General features: G+C 58.3%; 1 protein-coding gene and 1 non-coding gene across 3 annotated transcripts in view; one reads left to right on the plus strand and one right to left on the minus strand.

Annotated features, from left to right (window-relative positions):
* Positions 1-19,202, plus strand: part of RBFOX3 (RNA binding fox-1 homolog 3) — a 458,835-nt gene that overhangs the window by 5,328 nt on the left and 434,305 nt on the right. The gene's annotated exons all lie outside the window — the stretch shown is intronic.
* Positions 9,121-9,223, minus strand: LOC115941145 (U6 spliceosomal RNA). Its single transcript, XR_004075907.1, has one exon. It is a non-coding gene; the product is annotated as a U6 spliceosomal RNA (small nuclear RNA).

Raw genomic sequence — 19,202 nt, forward strand, 5'->3', positions numbered from 1 at the left:
TAACAGTCTTGCACAATTCAGGGGAGTTAGTGTTTTAATGGGGACAGAGTTTCACTTTGGGACGATTACAAAGTTCTGCAAATCGGTTGCACAACAACATGAGTGCGAATCTCATGTTCTGTGTATTTTACTACCAGTAAAAATTTAAAAATAAAAAGACCCGGGAATCCTGGGGCCTTTCTGAGATGCCAAGGATGTTAAGGGGGATTCAGCCCTCACTGGAGAATTCTAGATTCTGTGGTAGGTGGACAACCCCAGCGAGGCTCCGGCTATGTCAGGGGTTTCCAGACGAGGATAAGAAGGATGGGGTCCCCGCCCTTGGTGGAGGGCAGACCTGCACACCGAAATCACGGTCATAAAACCTCTACCCACCCCTCACCCCCATTTTACAAATAAGTAAAATAGTTTTAGACGTTTAGTGATAATTAAGAAGATAATTTTGGAAGTAATTCATACTCATTTCAGAACATTTGGAAAATACAGAAGAGCATAGAGAGGAAAATAAGTATAATTTTAAAGTTCACAACCCAAGGGATTGTGGCCACCAATGATCTTTCTCCTCGAACGTCATGAATGTCCACTTACGTGTGGGTCGGTGTGACATAAATGTTAGTTTGGATTTTGTCTTTCTCCCTCTTAGTGCTTAGTGAGTGATGAGCTCAACAGAACATCCTCGGTGGCCAGTGTGGGGACGCTGCCTGCAGGGGCGTGGGGTGGGGGCGTGGGGTAAGGGAATTCCAGCCGGCAGGGCCCCTGAGCTGAGCACTGAGGATCGGGACTCCCCCAGGCCCTGCTGAGCCTCGCAGGCCTGGGACCCCTGGTTCCCCATCAGTGGTCTTCCTGTGAGGTGGTCCACGGCCACGAGGCCCTGGATTTAGGCCACTTTGGGAGTTGGGGGCCCCCAGCCCTCCTCCTCCTCCTCACCCATCATCACCTCCTCACCCAACTGGGCTTGGGGCTGCGCCCTGAACCCCAGGCCCCAGGCAGGCTCCGAGGGCCAGTGATCTCCCCTGGGGGCTGCAGGAGGAGACTCTGTGGCTGTTTCTGAGCGGAACTGGCCATTCTTTGGGGCCATCGCCCTGCTCAGAGCCTTCCGTTCACCCGTCCCTCCTCCGCCCCTGCCCTCCACTGGCTCTCCTGCTGGGACAGCTTGGCTCCTGTCCTGGCGCTCACCTTCTCCCGGCTTCCTCTTGCCCTCCGTTAGCTGTTCCCCACTGTGCTCCTCAGTGAGCACGGCTCTCCACCATTTATTCAGGAACACCAGCTGCCCATCATGCGAGAATGGACTCCCAGGTCCAGAGAGTGTGAGGTCTGGTCACCTTGGAGAGCTGGTCGAGGGCTGGCTGGACGCCCAGACTCAGCAGGACCCCACCTCTGGATCTCCATTCAGGAGCCCGAGGAGGTGTCCCCGGAGGTTTGTGGGGGCCGTGGGGCCCCTGGGCGGGGTGTGTGGCTCTGTCTGTGCCCTCCCTGTGCTTCTGGCCGGTACCCCGCGGCACCTGCTTATTTAACAAGCTCGCTTGCTGGATCAGCATGAAGGAGACTCCTCCCTTCACCGCTAGACTGGCTTGGAGGACCCCAGAGGGGCTGGGTGGACGCTGACCACGAATGGGGAGCTAGCCTGGCTGGGGAGGTTGGGCAGTGGCTGAGTCTGAGCTTTCCTTGGGCCGGCCAGAACCAGCCTGGATTAGCCCTGCTCTTCCTGTTTCCTCTGGCACCTGTGAGGTGAGGGGTGGGTCCCGGGTCCTTAGCCAGCGAGGTGCTGGCCTTGCGTTCCCACTGAGGACAGACGAGCGGGAAGGGCTCGGTGGCCTGGGAAAGATGCAGGGAGGGGTCTCGGGCAGGTGGCACCGGGCCCAGCAGCCAGGCCTGGCCAGACTACCGACCCTGCGGCCCGTAGTGTCCCCCAGCCCTGAGAATCTGCCCCGGGGAGGCCTCCTTGGCCTGTCCTGCTTCCCCCCAGCACCAGCAGACCCCAGCAGGTCCATTGCAAGGAGGACAATGAGAAATGAGGGCTTCAGCATGATCTGTCCTGGGCAGCAAAGGCCTGGGTGGGCATCTCCCCACCTTCTCAGAGCCCTTGGCCCCCTGGAGGACAAGGCAGGGTTGTGTGTGTGGGGGGGAGTCAGCAGCACTGTCAGCTGATTGGGGCAGGAAGGCAGAGGGGGACAGAGCAAGGGGACCTGAGGGTACACTCCTGCCTTCCCACCCATAGCCCCCAGTAACTTGGTCCTGTCTGTGGTTGAGCCCTCCCCAACCCCCCCAGAGGGGAGCCCACTGCTGGCTGCCACCCCCTTGCAAGCCCGGTCTCCCTTGCAGCTAATCCGTGAGGGTTTTTTCCTGGAACTTGCTTTGTCATTGTCCCCTGGGTGTTTTAGGCATAAATCTTTCTCTTTGCTTTCTTCTTAGAACTCCGGCTTGTCTGGGCCTCTGACCCCAGCCGTGGTCTCCAGAGCACCCAGGCTTGGAACTCCCCAAAGTGTGTTTCCGGGGTGTGCTGGCTTTCGAGGCTTCCCCTCTTGCCCCAGTGGCTGAGCTCTGCTGGGCGGGGAGGGGGCCGCAGCCGGGCGGGGGGTGCGCGGACCTGGGCCAGGGGCCGTGTCTGTCCCTCCACTGGCTCCCGGCTCTTGGCCGACCACCCTGGTGGGTGGGGGCAGGGGGCAGGCGTGGCAGTGCTGACTTTGCCCGAAGGCCAGGCAGGTCGAGGGCCCTTCTGGACACTGGGCAGCGGGAAGAGGACAGATGGCATCTGGGTCCATCGGGGCCGCTGTCCCAGGACCTTCCCTCAGGGGAGCTCAGAGCACCTGCTATCTTCAGAACCATCTATTTTATAGCCACTTAGATGCTGTGTATGCGCAGATAATGAAGAAGGGACATGTCAAGGCAGATAAGGGACTACCTTTGGCCATGCTGGGCGGATAAGGGACGGCTAACATGTCACTGCTGGGGCTGTTCCTCCCAACTCCTTGCCCCCACCTGGGGGAGGACGGTGTCCCTCTCGTGCAGCAAAGGCCCTCGGGCAGAGAACCCCCTTTATATGGGTGCTGCTGTCGTCAGAGTCCTTCACCAGTGGGACGCTTGGCGACCAGGGGAGGTGTGTGGGGCCGAGCCCGGGCTGCAGACGGATGAAGTCAAGAACCGCCCTGTCAACCACTGTGACCCACCTGGGCCCGGGTCCGAGGGAAGGCGGGGGGAGAGAGCGTGGATGTCCTCCTGTGCTCCGGCCGCTGAGACCCTCCAGGGGAAGGTTCAGGAAATCTCACTGGAGGCTGGCCTCTGTCCCACGTAATGTGGCCACAGCACGACAACCCGTTAATTTACAAGCGTCTCCGTGATCCTCCATCTCAGCTTGCGTTGTCCGGGGGCCCGCTCTGTTCGGCCAGCACTTGCAGGGGTACCCGCTGTGTGAAAGGTATTGGGGGAGGTGCTTTCTAAAGGCTGGGGTGTAGACGGGCACCCTTTACACTTTGCAGAGAGCCCCAGACACGGCCCCTGGCCCAGCTGCCCCCCCGCCCCGGCTGCGGCCCCCTCCCCACCCAGCAGAGCTCAGCCACTGGGGCAAGAGGGGAAGCCTCGAAAACCAGCACACCCCAGAAACACACTTTGGGGAGTTCCAAGCCTGGGTGCTCTGGAGACCACGGCTGGGGTCAGAGGCCCAGACTAGCCGGAGTTCTAAGAAGATCTGAAACCCATAACCCTCCCGGACAGGTTGCTTGGGGTCTGAGAGTAGGTGAGGGAAGGAGTAACCATTGAAGGCACCTGCTTGTGGGCACAGCCATAAAGCCCCCAGCATGCGGAGAGCGTGGTGCATCTTTGCTCTCAGGGATATTGGTGGCACTCCTCGGTGGGCAGAAGGGCAGGGGGGTCTTTGGTGGCTGGAGAAAGTGCTTTGCCAGCTGAGAATTTTTTTTTTACCAACCACATCGAAGCTGGTTTCTGTGAAGGATGAGATGATGCTGAGTCATCAAATCCTTATCACCAGGGACTAACAGCTGGCTCGGGCTGCTCAGGGACCCAGGGTGCTGGAGCTTGTGGGGGCCAGGCAGGGACTCTGAGCAGGTGCCCAGCCCCGCCGCGGGGGCCCTATGCACTCAGGGACACGGGGGCTGTAAACACCAGAGATGTTCCCTCCCCAAGACAGGTCCCTGAGAAAGAGAGGAGACAGGTCAGGCATGCAGGATAGGTCAGCATCCGCGATGGTCCATGTCAGATGACGTTTGCAGGAGACAGGACGTGTCTTCCTTTGAAAAAATTTCTATAATGGAAGTTTTCATAATCCCTGAAAAATAGAATACAGAACACAAGGTCCTGTGCGTATCACCCTGATTTGACAGTTCCTGAGAATTGTCACGTTTATTTATCGTTTCCTTGCTCTTTGCTGTTCCCTTGGGTAACCCCCTTCAGTATTACTCTGTAATTTCCAGAAGGTTTGTTTACAATGATATCTAACCCCTGTAACTGCAAGGTCATCCCTCTAAAAATTATTTCTAAATTTTTAAATTCATCTGTTATGATTTTTCATCAATTCCATCAAGTGACCTTAATAAGCACCCAACACTGGTATTACCTCATTGAAGTATCCCCAAACCCATAGCAGACACTCTGCGGTTTTGCCCCCATAAACATCAGGGTGCAACTCTCCAAGTACGGGAAATTTTGTGACACAATTACAGCTCTGATAACACAGTATCAAAATCAGCAGGAATTCCTCCCTACGGGCTGATGCCCTGTCCGTAACTGACTTCTCTGATGGCCTCAGGAATACCTTTTTGCAGCTGGTTTGTTTAAATTGGGTTCCCAACAAGGTCCACACATCAAGTTTGATTGCTGGGCCATTTAAATCTCTCTGGATCTAGATCAGGCATCACCCCCACCCCAATTTCCCTCCTGCCATGACTTGTAGAAGCCAGATCAGCTGTCCTGCCCAGTGTCTGCACATTCTCCATCCGATTGATCTGATCACCTCCTGTGGCGTCACTTTGTTCCCATCTCTCCTGGAAACAGAAGTTTAGCTGTGGAAGCTTGATCCCATGCAGGCTCATCTTTCTGCCAGAACTATTCATGGGCGGGCGTGTGTCTCACCCGGAGCTCACCTGTGATGCTGGGGCCACTCAGCAGGTCTGCTGGGCGGGCCCCAGCTCCTCGCTAACATCTTTCATCGATGGTCTTATCCATCCATGACCGTTTCAAGAAATAATTATGTCACAAAGAGCTTGCAAAATGGTGATTTCCGAATGGTATCGTCCTTCTGCAGTGAGGAGCTGGAATCCTCCTGTGAATCAAACCAAACCATCCCCATCAACTGGACTTACAGATTACCCTGGAATCCAGCTCAAAAGGAGACATCCTTAATTCGTTTCTTTTCACAAACACTTTTCAAAGTAGAGTTGGGAGCCTGTTACGTCCAGTGGGTTTCCCTGAAATTTTGTTTTGTTTTCTCTTTTTCTACATATTTTTCTATTTTATGTATTTAGTGTGTTTTTATCACTTGCCTTTAGTATTCTTTTTAGGCTTGATTTGTCTCTCGTTGGCCAGGGATTTCTGATTTTTCCCCCCCTCAGAGGTGGCAGGCCGGGGGGGGGAAACAGGAGGAAGGGTGACTCCCTCAGGCAGCGGGTGACCGGCATGCTAGCCTTGCAGGGGCCTCATTGGGGAAAAGCTCGCTATTTATTTATTTTCCTGTCTTGTTTGAAGTGCCTGGGTTGGGCCCTCTGATAACTAGCCATATCTAAGCAGAATCCGATTAGAGGGCAGGGGGTTCTGATAGTCACGGAGCCCTGTTGGGAAGAGGGAAAGAAACGCCTCGCCTGAAAACCCCAGAACCAGAACAAAAAGGTTGCCTGGCTTTGTAGTCTCTGAGAGGGCCACCAGGTGGCGCTGTCCAGCCACCGATCTGCTGGCCTCGCGCTACCCCAATTTGAACCCACTTGGTTCCCCTGCTGGCTGCTTCCACCAGGCCCTGGGGGCCAAGAGAGGACAGAGTCCCCTGTGCCCCACAGGGTGCGTGGATGTGGGTTCGCTGGTGCTGTCCCCAACCCCGGCATGCTGGGCTCCCCCTTACTGATAGGGGCTCGGGGGTGGGCTTGTGTCTACCTGTTCCTAAAAGGAAAACCGATGTCTGTTGGTTAGCCAGCTGGGGCTGGGCGCCAGGTGGGTGTCGCCGGAGTGAGGTGGCCCGTTGGTGGGTGTGGGTTCCAGCTTCCTGCCCCCGGCGGGAATGGGGTGTGGTCCAGTGTGGTGGAGGGCAGGAAGGGGCTCCCTGGCTCAAGGGTGCCTGGTGAATGGCGGGTCACCAGGAAGGCATCCTCCATCAGGCAAAAGGAAGCTCTTCCTGGGGTCCAGCGCAAGGGTCTTGATGGATGGAAGGTGGGGCAAGGTCCCGACCAGCCATTTGCCCCTGGGGCAGGAGCAGGGGGCTCCTGTGTTCCAGCCCCTGACTGCCTTCCCTGCTGGGTGCCGTCCTGGGGGCTGCTCAGGGCACGATGGGGAGTGGGGGGTCTGTGGGACCAGACAGAGGGACTGACCGCCTGCTGGGCTACCGTCCACAGCCTGGTAGGCCCCCATGCCCTGCCTCACCCCCTCACCAAGTAGAGCTCATGCACCCCACATTTCTTCTATGGCCGAGTGATCGTGTCACATTGTGAGGGGATCCAGGGAGGATGTGGGAGCCCTGGGGGGGTTTCATGAGCAAAGGGCCCAAGGCAGGGGGAGGGGCTGAGGCCCCATCTCATGACCTCTTGGGTGCCCGCGAAGCCCTGTGCCCGAGGTGGGCTTCCAAAGGCAGACCTGGCCCTCTCAGCACTGGGTTCCTCGGGAGCAAATGGCTGGGGAATTTGGGGTTGCCAGCATGGGGGCCTGGCAGCTGGGCCTCAGAGGCAGAACTGGGACTTCCGATGCCCCTCTGCCCTCACCAGCCTGCCCTTGGGGTCCTGGAGGGAGATTCCTCTTCTTCCTTCTCAGGGAGGGGGAGGCTCTGGCCAGCTCCCAGGGACCCTGGAGGACCTGCCAGCCGGGGTGGGGGGGGGCAAGTGAAGTGGGCAGGGGAGGCCTGGACAAGGGGCTGGTCAAGGCCTTTTCAGCAGGGATGCCAGGCCTTGCGGGGAGGAGGGTGTGTGTGGCTGCCACCTCCTCCAGGGGCGAGGCCCGCGTCTGCCACCCCTAGTCATGGGGCCGCCATTGTGGAGATGGCCCTCCCTGGCTGGGTTCCTGCCGTCCCCTTCCCCTCAGGGGTGCCAGATGGGGTCGGTCCGAGGCAGCCAGGTCCGGGCTCTGGCTCCTGGCCCATCCCCTCCCGAGGGCCCTGGGGGAGCCAGGAGGAGGGCCAAGCAGGCCGGCAGATGGTGGGCCGGGAGGAGGGGCTGCCCGGGCAGATGGGCCGACTGTCAGGACAGATGGTGGGCCGGGCAGGGGTCCGGAGCCCGCCCCATCTGCTCCAGGCTCCTGGTGGGGCTTTTCTTGTCCACCTGGGGCTGAATTGGGAGGAGGCCCAGGCCTGCTCATGTTCTGCTGGGTCCCTTCTGACCCAGGGCTCAGGGCTGGGTGTCCCTGCCTAGGGCTGGTCTGGGGTCTTGTAGCCCCCTTCCCGCAGCTGGCACTGGGCCAGTGGTCACAGAGCTGGAGGGATTCCCGAGAGTCCGGGGGTGGCAGGGTGGAGCATGTGGCACTAGGTGATGCCAAGGGGCTCCCGGGACAGGCAGGTGATAAGTGCTCCCTTGTCATCAGCAGTCAGCTTGCTACAGCAGATGAGGGGGTCATGGACGAGGGTCAGTAGCCGAGGGAGGGTCACCCCGGTGGGGGGCCGGGGCTGCTTCCCATAGGACCGGATGGCTGAGCCCACGCAGGCTCCAGGGCGGGACGAGGGCGGCGGGTGGGCAGACGGAGGCCAAGGCAGGAGGCGGAGGGCGGTCAGCTCCACTGCGAGGGGCGCAAAGACTCTGGGCATCCAGGGGAGGCTGTGGGGTCACCTCCCGGGACGTCAGTCCTCAGACCCCTGTGCGGGGTGCCACGGCCATGTCCTGGGCCCGAGGGGGTTGGGAGAATTGATCCTATTGTGTTCTTACGTTGATAATGATGCTCGAAAAATACCTTTTTCTTTTTTCGGCCAATTACAAAGGAAAACCTTTGCTGCGCCGAGTGCGACGCACAGCTGTTTTCACAGAGCTCGGCTTCGGGCTGAGCGTTGGGGTTTTCCTATTGCTGGGAGCGCCTCCCGTGAGGGAGGCCGGTCCCCTGCTCCAGGCGGGAGGGAAGGGACCGGGCGGGGGTGTGGGGGAGACAGGGTGGAGGAGGGGGCGTGACAGGGTCCAGGTTGCCTTCCAGAAGGTCCCCTGGATGCCGGGTAGAGTGTGGTCCTGGCGTCTGCGCCAGTGAGGGCTCAGGGCTTGGGCAGCACCCCCTGCCCACCCCGCCTGTGGCTGTAGGGAGCTCACCTTGCCCGCTTCCTGCCATCCTCCTCCCTGGTTCCTCCCCAAATTCAGCTCTCCCGGAGCCAGATTGCGGGGTCCAATCCCCCTCCATACCTGCCCAAGGTCACTCAGCCTCTCTGGGCTTTGATTCCTTCAGGTGTAAAAGGGGGACAGTCACATCTGTACTTGGTGGGGTCGCTGTGACGATTCACTGACGATGGCTTAGCCCCCCCCCCCCGTCCTGCACACAGCAGGTGCCCGCTCCTATAATCACTACGTTGTGGTCTTCGTTTTCTCTTGTTGGGGTGGAACCCACTTACGTTAGAGAAACACGTTCAAGTCAGTGGCGTCTCGTGCCTTGCGGTGTCTGCCACCATCAGTGCTGTCTACTTCTAGAACATTGTCAGCAGCCCCGGGGAACCCCCAGCCTCTCCAGCAGCGCCCCCGGCAGCCCCCAACCTTCCGTCTGCCTCTGGAGTTGCCTGGCGCCGTCCTCGGGGCACCGTGTGCTCAGGGTCCATCCGCGTCACAGGAGGGGTCAGAGTCCGTTCCTTTGCGCGGCTGCGGGATATTCCACGGTGTGGCTAGACCACATCCCGTGTCTCCTTTCGCTCATCGATGCATATTTGGACTGCTTCTACCTTTCGGCTCTTGTCAGGAATGGTGCTGTGAACGTGTGTGTACAGATTTTTATTTGAACACCTGTTGCATTTTTCTTTATGTGGAACCCTTTGCAAATGTGGGTATTGTCCTGGCGCAGGGGCCACGCTAAGCATCTCCGTACGGTTTCAGTTTTAGCATATAGGCGCAAGTGTTCTGGTGCATGTCTTAACCTTTATTATCTGGATCCTTCTTTATGGTCCATGGATGATGATGAAACTCTTTGTTGAAATCCTAGTAGTGCCAGGCTCCTTCTCGTCATGAGGCTGACTCCATGCTGCCTCGTGCTGCACGTGGGGGAACCTGAGGCACACAGAGACGCAGCCCCTTCCTGTGGTCTTCTGCTGTTCCCGCACGTGGGCTGTCCCTGGGCTTGCCCCTGCCCGCGTGTCATGGGGCTCCTCATCTGGTACAGTGGCTGTGGGTATGGGGGACCCTGGCTCCCGTGCCTTCCTCCTCCCCCTCCCCGTCCTGTCTGCTCCTCGTCCACTCTGCCGGGCTTCCCCTCCCTCCTCCTGCCTGGGATCACCCGGGTTCCCCATGGGCATCCCTGGTTCTGCAGGTGTCACCTTGGGCTGTGGATGTGGCTCACTCCTGCTTGAGACCTTTGGCCTCCTGCGCAGACACAGAGCCTGAGCCTTGCTTCCCTGGCCTGGAGGGGCCCCAGTGAGTCTGGGAGCCAGGAGGGAGGAGATCTTGTTCTCTAGGGAGGAGCTCCCTTGTGCGCAGAGAACTTTGCAGAGCTCCCCACTTAGGGACAGTGTCAAGTGGCCTCTGCCTGAGGCCACGCAGCTGGTACTCGTGTCTGAGAACGGAAGGACTTGTGTCCAGGAGTGGGCGCTCGGGGGCTTCCACCCCTGCCCTGGTGGACACGGCTCTGGATTCCTGGATGGCAGGGGCGGGGGCTGCCTCTCTCCGGCAAGGGTGGGACTGGACCATAAGCAGGCCCCCTGCACACCTCTCGCAGGTTCTGAGTCTTGGGCAGAGGGCCACTTGGGCGGAAAGGAGGGCTGACTTGTCCTTGCAGTGACCCGGCCCTGCCTTTGTGAGCCGGATTCTTCAGCTCCTCCCCTGTCCTGGGCCTCCTACGTCCTCTGAGCCATGCCCCCTTGACTTCCACCCCCGAGTGCTGCAGCAGCAGCCTGGGCCCCTGGGGACACCCGGCCCCCTGGGGACCTCCTTCCTTTGGTGTTGTCCGCCCGCACGGCTGCCCCTGGGAGGCCCCACGGTTCTCTGGGGCCACACGGAGCCCAGACTAAGGTGGCGAGCGCAGGGCCCTGGTGGGGGCAGAAGAGCTTCTCTGGCTGCCGCCTGGGGTTGAGACGTCCGTGGTGGACACTGGTGTCCTCTGCCGGGCCCTTTCCCACCCATCCTGCCTAACCTGCTATCGATCGCGGACCAGGCCCTTCCTTTCGATCTCATTTTCGTGGCTAATGGCTTTGGCTGCCATTGATCCGCAGCAAAGGAGCCTCTTGCTCAGGCATCTCCTCACTGCACCCTGTGGCCGGTCTGAGACTTTACGTACCAGCCCCTCCCCGTGCAGCCCTTGCGCCCTGCCGGCCCTCCCCCACCCCACGTCCCTCCCCGGGTCCCTGCCCCCCCCATGCCTTGTCCCCTCCCTTCAGGGCCCTCCAGGAGGAAGACAGAATACCCACCACCCATCCCCTTCTCACCAGGCCCAGGAGAACATCTCTCCTCCACTTGCACCAACCGACTCATCTAGCTGGGTGGAGGAACTTTCTGGTGAGAAGCCTCAGGCGAGGGAAGGACGATGGGGTTCCACACCCCCCCATCCCAAGCTCCCTATTAACGTTGGGCATCAGGCTCCCACCTCTGGGTTTAACTCCTACCGGACCTGGGAAGAAAGCCTCTATCTGCAAGGAAGTCCCCTCCCTCGGGATGCATCATCACGGAGCCCTGGGGGGAGGTGGGGGAGACCCCTGAGATGGTGCCAGTGGGCAGAGGGGCCTGGGGCCAGGTTGGGCCTGTGGAGGCTTCTTGCTGGAGCTGCAGTCCCTCGTCTGCAGAGCCCCTGCCCCTCCCTGCTCCCCTGCCTAGGAAAGCCCTGAAGGATCAGGCCAAGGAGAATGTCACAGAAGGGACACCGTCCAGTGTAGGTGCCCGGTCGGTAGGCCGAGGGGTCCTCTGCTCCCTCCTTCCCTCCCACTGTAGCTGGGCTTCAGCCTTTCTGCTCAGTCCCCAAATGCCTGGCCCCACCCAAGATTCCAGGCCCCCAGCAGTGGGAAGGGGCAGTGGGGGCTCCCAGATTTGGCATTGCAGATGCCACCTGGCCCTGTGTGGCCACATACCCTGGGCTCCTTCCCAAACCCTGGCTGCTGGGGAGTGGGGGGTCCCCAGCTATGAAATAGACTCACAGCAACGCAGCCAGACCACAGTGGCTACAGCTGGGACCCCCCACCACCCTCGTCTGGGACCCACTGCCACCTTCCCCCCAGCACCCGGCACTGATCTTGTGTCTGAGTCCCCTGGAGGACTTGGTAAGCCCAGTCGCTGGGTCCCGTGCCCAAAGCGTCTGACTCTGTGGCGTCTCGGGTGAGGCCTAAGAATCCACATTTCATCTGGCCAGTGCTCTGGGGCCCCACTTTGAGAACCACGTTAACCAAGCTCGGAAAGTTTCCCTTCTTAGGAATGGCACCAGGACGTCATGTTTTGCTTCTTTCAGCCTCTCCTGGAAACCAAGCCAGTGTCTAAGGGCCATCGAGGGGGCAGAGGGGGTGTCTGGGGTTAGTCCTTGCCGGCAGGCTGAGAAGCAGGGGGGCAAGATCATCTCACTGCTGGCAGGGACCCCCTGGGGGCCCTCTGCACATTCCGCGGCATGTGCTGCCCGCCCCTGGGCCAACCCCACACATCATTTCGAGCCATCACATTAACAGGTATAAAATATTTACTTAACTCAGCTTTTTGCAAATATTCCTTTGGTTCCTTTCCCTCTGCTGGGAACATAAGCTCTGCAGCCGATGTGAGCTGAAAGGGTTGCGTGTTGAATAATACAAGACAAGCCTGTGAAGGCCGGGCAGCTCCACGCGTGTCCGGGTTGCCTGCCTGTGAAGCCCTGTCCCCCGGTCACTGCACCACAGGGGCTGGAAAAGCTGCCTCCATAAATGGGGGTGGGAGTGCGGGCGGGCTGGGGTGGCTGCTCAGGAGACAATTAAAATCACATTTCTAAAGCCTACCATCCACTCTTCTAGAAGCCAGTTGTCGAGACCTTCGGGAAAACAAATGAGAAATGTTTAAAAATGTATCACTGCTTTATCTTTTAATACGTTTTATTGAAATGTTTCCTTTTTTATAGGTTTTCTTCTGACTGCCATTTTGCTCCCCCCTCTCTCCTGGAGCTGCAGCTCCAGGTCCCTGAGGCTTAGTGGAAAAGCCCTAAAATAGTAAACGGATTCGGAGTGGCCCAGGGGCCACCCACCGGCTTCTCTGGGTTAGTCATGAATTGCTGCATTCCACCCCATCCTTTGCGTGGTGAGGTGGGGCCTCTGGAGCCCAAGGTGTGACCTGAAGCCAAAGGACTTGTCGCCGTCCCAGGGGTCTGTCCCTAGGGCCCTGCTGGTGTCAGGAAGGGGTGAAGAAAGCAAGCGTCTTCTCCGAGAGCCCAAGGGTGTGGGTGTCCAGGGGACCCTGGAGGCTTGGCCTCCTGATCATCCCAGCCTCATGCCTCCCAGAACTCAGAAGCCACAAGGATGCTCAGGAGGATCCTGCTCCCGGAAGGGCGGTCAGATCAGAGGCGAGGGAGTGGAAGAGTAGGGTTCGTGGGTGGCCGCCGGGAACTGAGAGCCACCCCGGCCATCAGCCAGCAGGAGGACATGAGGGCCTAAGACCACAAGGAAGGGAGTTCTGCCGACAATCAGCAGGAGCTTGGAAGTGGCTCCTTCCCCAGGTGAGCCTCTGATGAAACCGCACACTGGCCACCCCCTTCACAGGGCCAGGCAGGGGCGGCCACATCCAGGTCGTACGTACAGGCCCAGAACAAAGGACACTAACTCAGAGGCCACGCAAGCTGATCCACAGCCCCGGCTCTGGCTTGCACTGTCATTGAGATAAAAACAGTGAAAAGGATGAAAATACGCTCTTTTGGCAAGAGGAAGAGTGAAGTCAGGCAGGCAAGCTAGCCCAGAAAACAGACGGTTAACGGTTACCAAGGGACCTGTTCACCTCCTTGCAGAAGAAGGCTTTGGGGGTTTGGTTTACATGCTGACACGTCATGACGTCATGGTGGGGGGGAGCTCAGCAGGCCCCCTCCTGGGCAGGAGCCAGCCAGGGCAGGGCCGAGGGGCTCTGCAGCCCTACACTCCCTCTCCCTTCCCCGCACCCCTGCCCTGTGTCACCTGGGCCTGGACTGGGGTTACCTGCAGGGGGGACCCCACACCGGGCCCCCCCTTTCTGCTGTGGATCTCCACGGAGATCGTGAGGTCGGTGAGGGCTGGGCTGTGCTCTCTGCAGCCAGCCTCACACACGGCCTCACAGAGTTGAATGTGGTGAGCGCTTCTTCTGTGCTTGTGACCTCTACCTCCACATGTTTGGTGACAGGCCGTCCCCACGGAGAACACGCTATCTGGCTCTCGGGCTGTGCCTCGCCCACAACCCAGGGGGAGGGCCCCGCTCCCAGCCCCGGGATGCAGCCTGTGGGATTGGGGCTGCCGTGGGCTCTTCGTGATCGTGGTCCCCGTCCCGCGTGAGCAAGGACGTCTTTATTTTCTTGGTAGGGCATCTTTCCTTCGCGGTTGGCTCTCTCGGTTTCCTGCTGTCTCCGGGGAAGCCTGTGTGCCCGCTGTGCCTGCCGGCTGGGAACCAGCCCCTCAGCCCAGGGACAGCGTTGGGGGGGGAGGGTGCCCACACTGGGAGCTTCCCTGGGTTTGCAGCCAAAGCCAGGAGGCTGCTCAGCTCTTTCTTCACAATGAAATGCAGATTTCCCATTAAAAGGCAAATCTTTATTTCAAAAGGTTCAATAGGATGTGACTTAAAAAAGATTTCCAGCTGGTTAAATTTAGGGCAGGGCAGCAGGCCCGGTCCTGAGCCCCCAGCGAGCCGGAGGCTGCAGCAGAGCCTCGGGAGGGGCTCGGCAGTTTCCACTCGCGGCGCCCCCCCTCGTGGGGCTTCTTTTCTCTCCCTCTGAGTCAGACAAACAATGCAGATGGCCATGCTGGCCAGGGTTGTGCTTACTTAAAATAAGCGACATCAGTTGCGGGGAGGCCAGCTGGAGATGGCCTCGTCCCGGCTGCCTGACCCCCTCTCTGCAGGGTGACACCCTGTCTGCGGGGTGGGCAGGACGTGTCCGGCACCCGGGGCTCTTTCTCCTCCCAGTGACCTGTGTGCCCTGCATGCAGCTGAGCTCTGGAGCCTGACCCAGCTCTTTCTTACTCCTATTCCGAGGCTCCTGTCCCTATTCCACCCCCCCATCAGGCCTCCTGGGGGGCAGGAGGAGCCCCTGGGAGTAGGAGAGTGGCCCTTAGACCCAGTCCCCTGACAGGCCAGATGAGCGGGCTGCTTGGACCTGGCTGAGCTGGACTGACGCGTCTCCAACATGCGGAGGGGCCCCCACGGTGGGCCAAGCCCAATGCCAGCCCACGAAAGCCAGCAGTGGAAGAAGCCCTATCGGTGGGACGAGGGGCCAGCCAAGTGGTGGGAATGGGGTAGCTGGGTTTGCATGTTCTCAGGTGCATGTGTGCGCGTGGGTGAGGGGCTGTGGGTGGTGTGGGGGGATTTGCATTTGAGGGTTTCATAGCCCAGAGACCTCGGGGTGAAGCTGGTGAGGAAGGGGAAGCTGGCTGGGGTTTTGGGAACCACGGACCCCCTTCAGAGCAGCTCTCAGAGGGAAAGGGTATGGCCTTGGCCCATGGGTGGCTCCTCCCCTCCTCCTCTTCCTTCCCCTCCCCCTCTTCCTTCCCCTCCCCCTCCCACGCCCTTTCCCTTCCCCTCCCACCCCCTCTTCCCTTCCTCCCTTCCTTCCTTCCCCTTCCTCCTCACTCTACTCCCCTTTCCCTCCTTACTGGCCCCGGAGAAGCTGCTCTCTGCTGGTGGCATTACTAACCAGCCTCAGAGACCAGCAGGCCCAGGCCCAAAGGTGCACCAGACTGGGCAGGAGTCTGGGAGCCCCACCATCTCAAACGTGCCCACTGCAGGGCCCCACAGCCTCCCTCTGCTCCTCAGCTTCCCTCCCCCATTCCCCAGACGGAAAACTCTAGCCACCGCCCCAGGCCCTCCCGCCCCCACTGCATGCCCTGGTTCCTCTCCTTTCAGTCTCTGCACTGCAGACGAATGGGCAGAGCATGATATTAGTGCCAGAACCTAATTTCACAGAATTTTCGTGCAATACTCCATAAAACCGAACAAATGTGCTGCTGTGCAAATCCATTGCAAAGGCAGTGGAGGGTCTAGATCCCAGGGTGGGTGCTGAGGAACGGGGCACTGCGGGCTCTGGGGGTGTCCTGGAGGGCTCAGCCCAGGATCACAGGGAAGCAGAGCCTGACAGGCAGGATCTTGATTTCTTGGGGAGGGTGGTGGAGTCCCCCCAGGCGGGATGGACAGCCCAGCTCCCAGGACCAGCCTCCAAGGGGCCTTGTAAAGCACCTGTCAGGATGGTCTGTCCAGATGGAGGAAGAAGAGAGGAGACTGGCCCATGGCGGTCTCCTCCTGGGCTGGAGGTTAGCTGCCTTGTGCTTGCGTGCGTTTGGGTGCCGAGTGGGGTCCTAGGGTGTCCCTCTTGGGGCAGGTGGAGAGGGGCATGGGACAGGGTTTGGCTAAAGGGGACGGGATGACATCGCTACATGCCCCTCACCCCTTGAGAGGAAAGCTTTGCCGGGAGAAAAGGCATGGCCCCTGAGGACCTTGGGTTTCTGCTCCCTCCCCACTGCCCCCAAGCAGAGGGAGTGTGGCAGGAAGCCCCACCCTGAGGCTGGCAGGTGGGAATGAGGAAGGGGGGAAGGTAGGGCCAGGCCAGGTCCCCCAGGACACTTCCCAGTAGCAGCCGGGCCAGCACCCCTGTCCAGCCCAGTTCAGCCCAGGGGAGAGCCCCATGGTCACACCATGGGAGCCCCAGGCAGGAGAGCAGACGTGCTTTGCCCATGCCGTGCTCTGGTAGGGTGTCGGACTCAGAGATGGGCCCCCTCTGTGGGACAGGAGGACAAAGCACCATGTGGGACTGGGAGACACCCCCATCAGTGGGTTGGGGGTGCCTCCCCGGCTCAGAGATCACGTCAGCAGCTCCTCACTGCCCCTGTTCTCCTTCCCTTCACTCCCTGTCCCGTCATGTTAGCTTCTTGCCTTGCCTTTCTGTTCCTTGCTTGCTTTATGAAATATGCATAGACATTGAAGTGTAAATAATACATAAGCACAACGTGCCTGTGAACCCACCACTGGCCCCGAGGCACAGGCGGGTGTCCTGGCCTCCAGCCCCACTGCTCCTCCCGGTTTTATTCCCTGTCCCCAAAAGGGGAACTCTGTCCTGTGGTTTTCTTTTTTTTTTTTTTTTTAAAGATTTTATTTATTTCTTGGACAGAGAGAGACACAGTGAGAGCAGGAACACAAGCGGGGGGAGTGGTAGAGGGAGAAGCAGGCCTCCCGCGGAGCAGGGAGCCCGACGTGGGACTCGATCCCAGGACCCAGGGATCATGACCTGAGCCAAAGGCAGACGCTTAATGACTGAGCCACCCAGGCGCCCCTGTCCTGTGTTTTGAGTTGTTCATTTGCTTGCTTTTCTTTATGGTTGTAACTACTCTGTGTTTCCTCCAAACAGCATATGATTTACTTGTATATTTCTGAACTTTGTTCGAATAGACTCACACTGTATTTTCTTCTGCACCTTTTTCCCTTTTTAAAACTTTATGTTGTTTTTTTTTTGAGCTTCACGCATGCGAAACGTGGTTCATTTCTTTTCAATGCCAGGTAGAATTCCAGTGTGGGAGTGCACCACAAACCCCCATCCTCCAGCTGTTGGATACATGTTCAAGGATGTCAGGCTGCATTGCTATGAACATTGGGTTCTGGCTGGCTGACCTCTGAGGGCGCTGGGCAGAAGCCCCAGATTTGGAGGCAGTCCCTAGTTTTCTGCTTTTCCGCTGTTCCAGAAACAATCCTGCTCCCTCCCAGCACAGCTGCTCTTAGCAGTCAAGGAGCCCATGAGAGCCTGCTTTCTCAGCCTCCAGGGGTTCCCACTGTTTCCCCTCAGGAGCAGCTAGCTGGTGACATCAGCAAGAGTCACCCTGATGGAATGGTCTGGTCCTCCAGGAACTGATCCTTTCTTCCTGCCAGGGAAGTTTGTGTGAAGGTGGGGTGAGTCTCTGGTCTGCCTCCCACTGTTATGGCCCTGATTTCTGCCTCTCTCCCCAAGGCCAGGCACAGGAAAGTTACACTGAAGGACTTGATGGATTTGCTTGTTCATGGAAGGCAACCAACTTACCCCAACTTGCCTGGAACAGTCCTGAGTTTTCTGCATCTCAGAAAACCTCACTGGGGTGCTGGGCCAGCTAGGATGGTTGGTTATGTTCAGTCATCATAGTTCAATAGAGGCAATGTCTCATCCACTTATCTATCCATTTATCCATCCATCCATCCATCCCTCCCTCCCTCCCTCCATCCATCCCTCCCTCCCTCCATCCATCCATCCACTTAACCATCCATCCATCCATCCATCCGTCCATCCGTCTGTCCGTCCATCCATCCATCCATCTGTCCGTCCGTCTGTCCATCCATCCATCCACTCATCCATCCATCCACTCATCCATCCATCCATCCATCCATCCAACCATCCATCCATCCATTCATCCAACCATCCATCCATCCATCCATCTATCCATCCATCCATCCATCCATCATCCATCCATCCATCCATCCATCCATCTACTTATCCATCCATCCATCATCCGTCCATCCATCTATCCATCCACTTATCCATCCATCCATCCACTTATTCATCCATCCATCCATCCATCCATCCATCCACTTATCCATCCATCCATCCATCCACTTATCCATCCATCCTTCCATTTAGCCATCTATCCAACAAATGTTTCTTTGGTGACCACTGTGTGTTAACAAGACCTTCAAGTAGTTCATTGATTTGCTCTAGCACTTGTAGATTGGCTCCCCTTCCCTGGCCCCAGCTCCCAGAGCCCCATCACCCATAGCCAGGGTGAGTCTGACACTTCTGTGTCCCACAACAGTGTGGAGCCAGTGACAGGGTCACCCGTACAGGGAGATGTGAAGCCACATTTTCACCAACAGAAGAGCTGCGTGTCCATCCCATTCCTGGGTGTTAATTGGGATTTTTTTAGTTTTGGTGGTATGTCCCTTTTAGAGAATGTGGGTTGCTGCCACGTTAGAAAAGCTGTATAGGAGTGGTTGGCAATCATACCAGGGCTGGAGGAGTCTGCAGAGAGGGAGCATCTTCTCATGGCCATGTTAGGCTGCTGGAGTAAGAACCTGGTTCCTTGTCCCTGACCTTGGGGGCCTAGGGTGAGGCCAGCATGTCAAAGCCTTCCCAACAGGCAGGGGATGCTCATTCCCTCGTGGAGCCTGGGGCCCACGAACCTGGCCCTTCTGTGTATGACTGGGAGAAAGCCTCATGGATGGGGAGTCACCTTTGATTCAAAGGTACAACTTCACTTATTCATGTATTTGTAAGTCATTTATTGAGCATCTCTTGTGAGGAACCATGCTAAGGGTTGTGTGGGGCAAATAGGACCTTGGGGGGTGGCCCAAATGCAGGGTGTTTGCAATCCAGATGAGGCCATAGGACACACATCACCGCATGCTGACAGAGCCAGGTCCAGAGGAGGCTGTCATGAAGCAGGAAGTTCAGAGGTGAGAGATGAGGGCTGGCCGGTCAGGAGAGCCAGGGAGGCTTTGTGGGAAGTGGGACTTAGCCGGGGAGAGATAGTTTGGGTTGCTGTTTAGCAAATAGTCATAGCCTCTCTCCCACTGTGGGCAGAGAAAAAAAATTATTTTCCTTTCCCCATCGATGCCAAGGTTGATCAAGTGGCTTGTGTTGGTCAATGGGATGACAGTGGACAAGGCATGAGCAGAGTGCATGCTTGGATTCTGTGCTCTGGTGATATGCCATGAGCAGGGCCCCACCAGCCTAGGCTTTGGATAAATACACGGAGAGCAGACCTG

The sequence above is a fragment of the Leptonychotes weddellii genome, chromosome 15, assembly GCF_054177405.1.
Source record: "Leptonychotes weddellii isolate Sample4059 chromosome 15, ASM5417740v2, whole genome shotgun sequence".
NCBI classification, from domain to species: domain Eukaryota; kingdom Metazoa; phylum Chordata; class Mammalia; order Carnivora; family Phocidae; genus Leptonychotes; species Leptonychotes weddellii.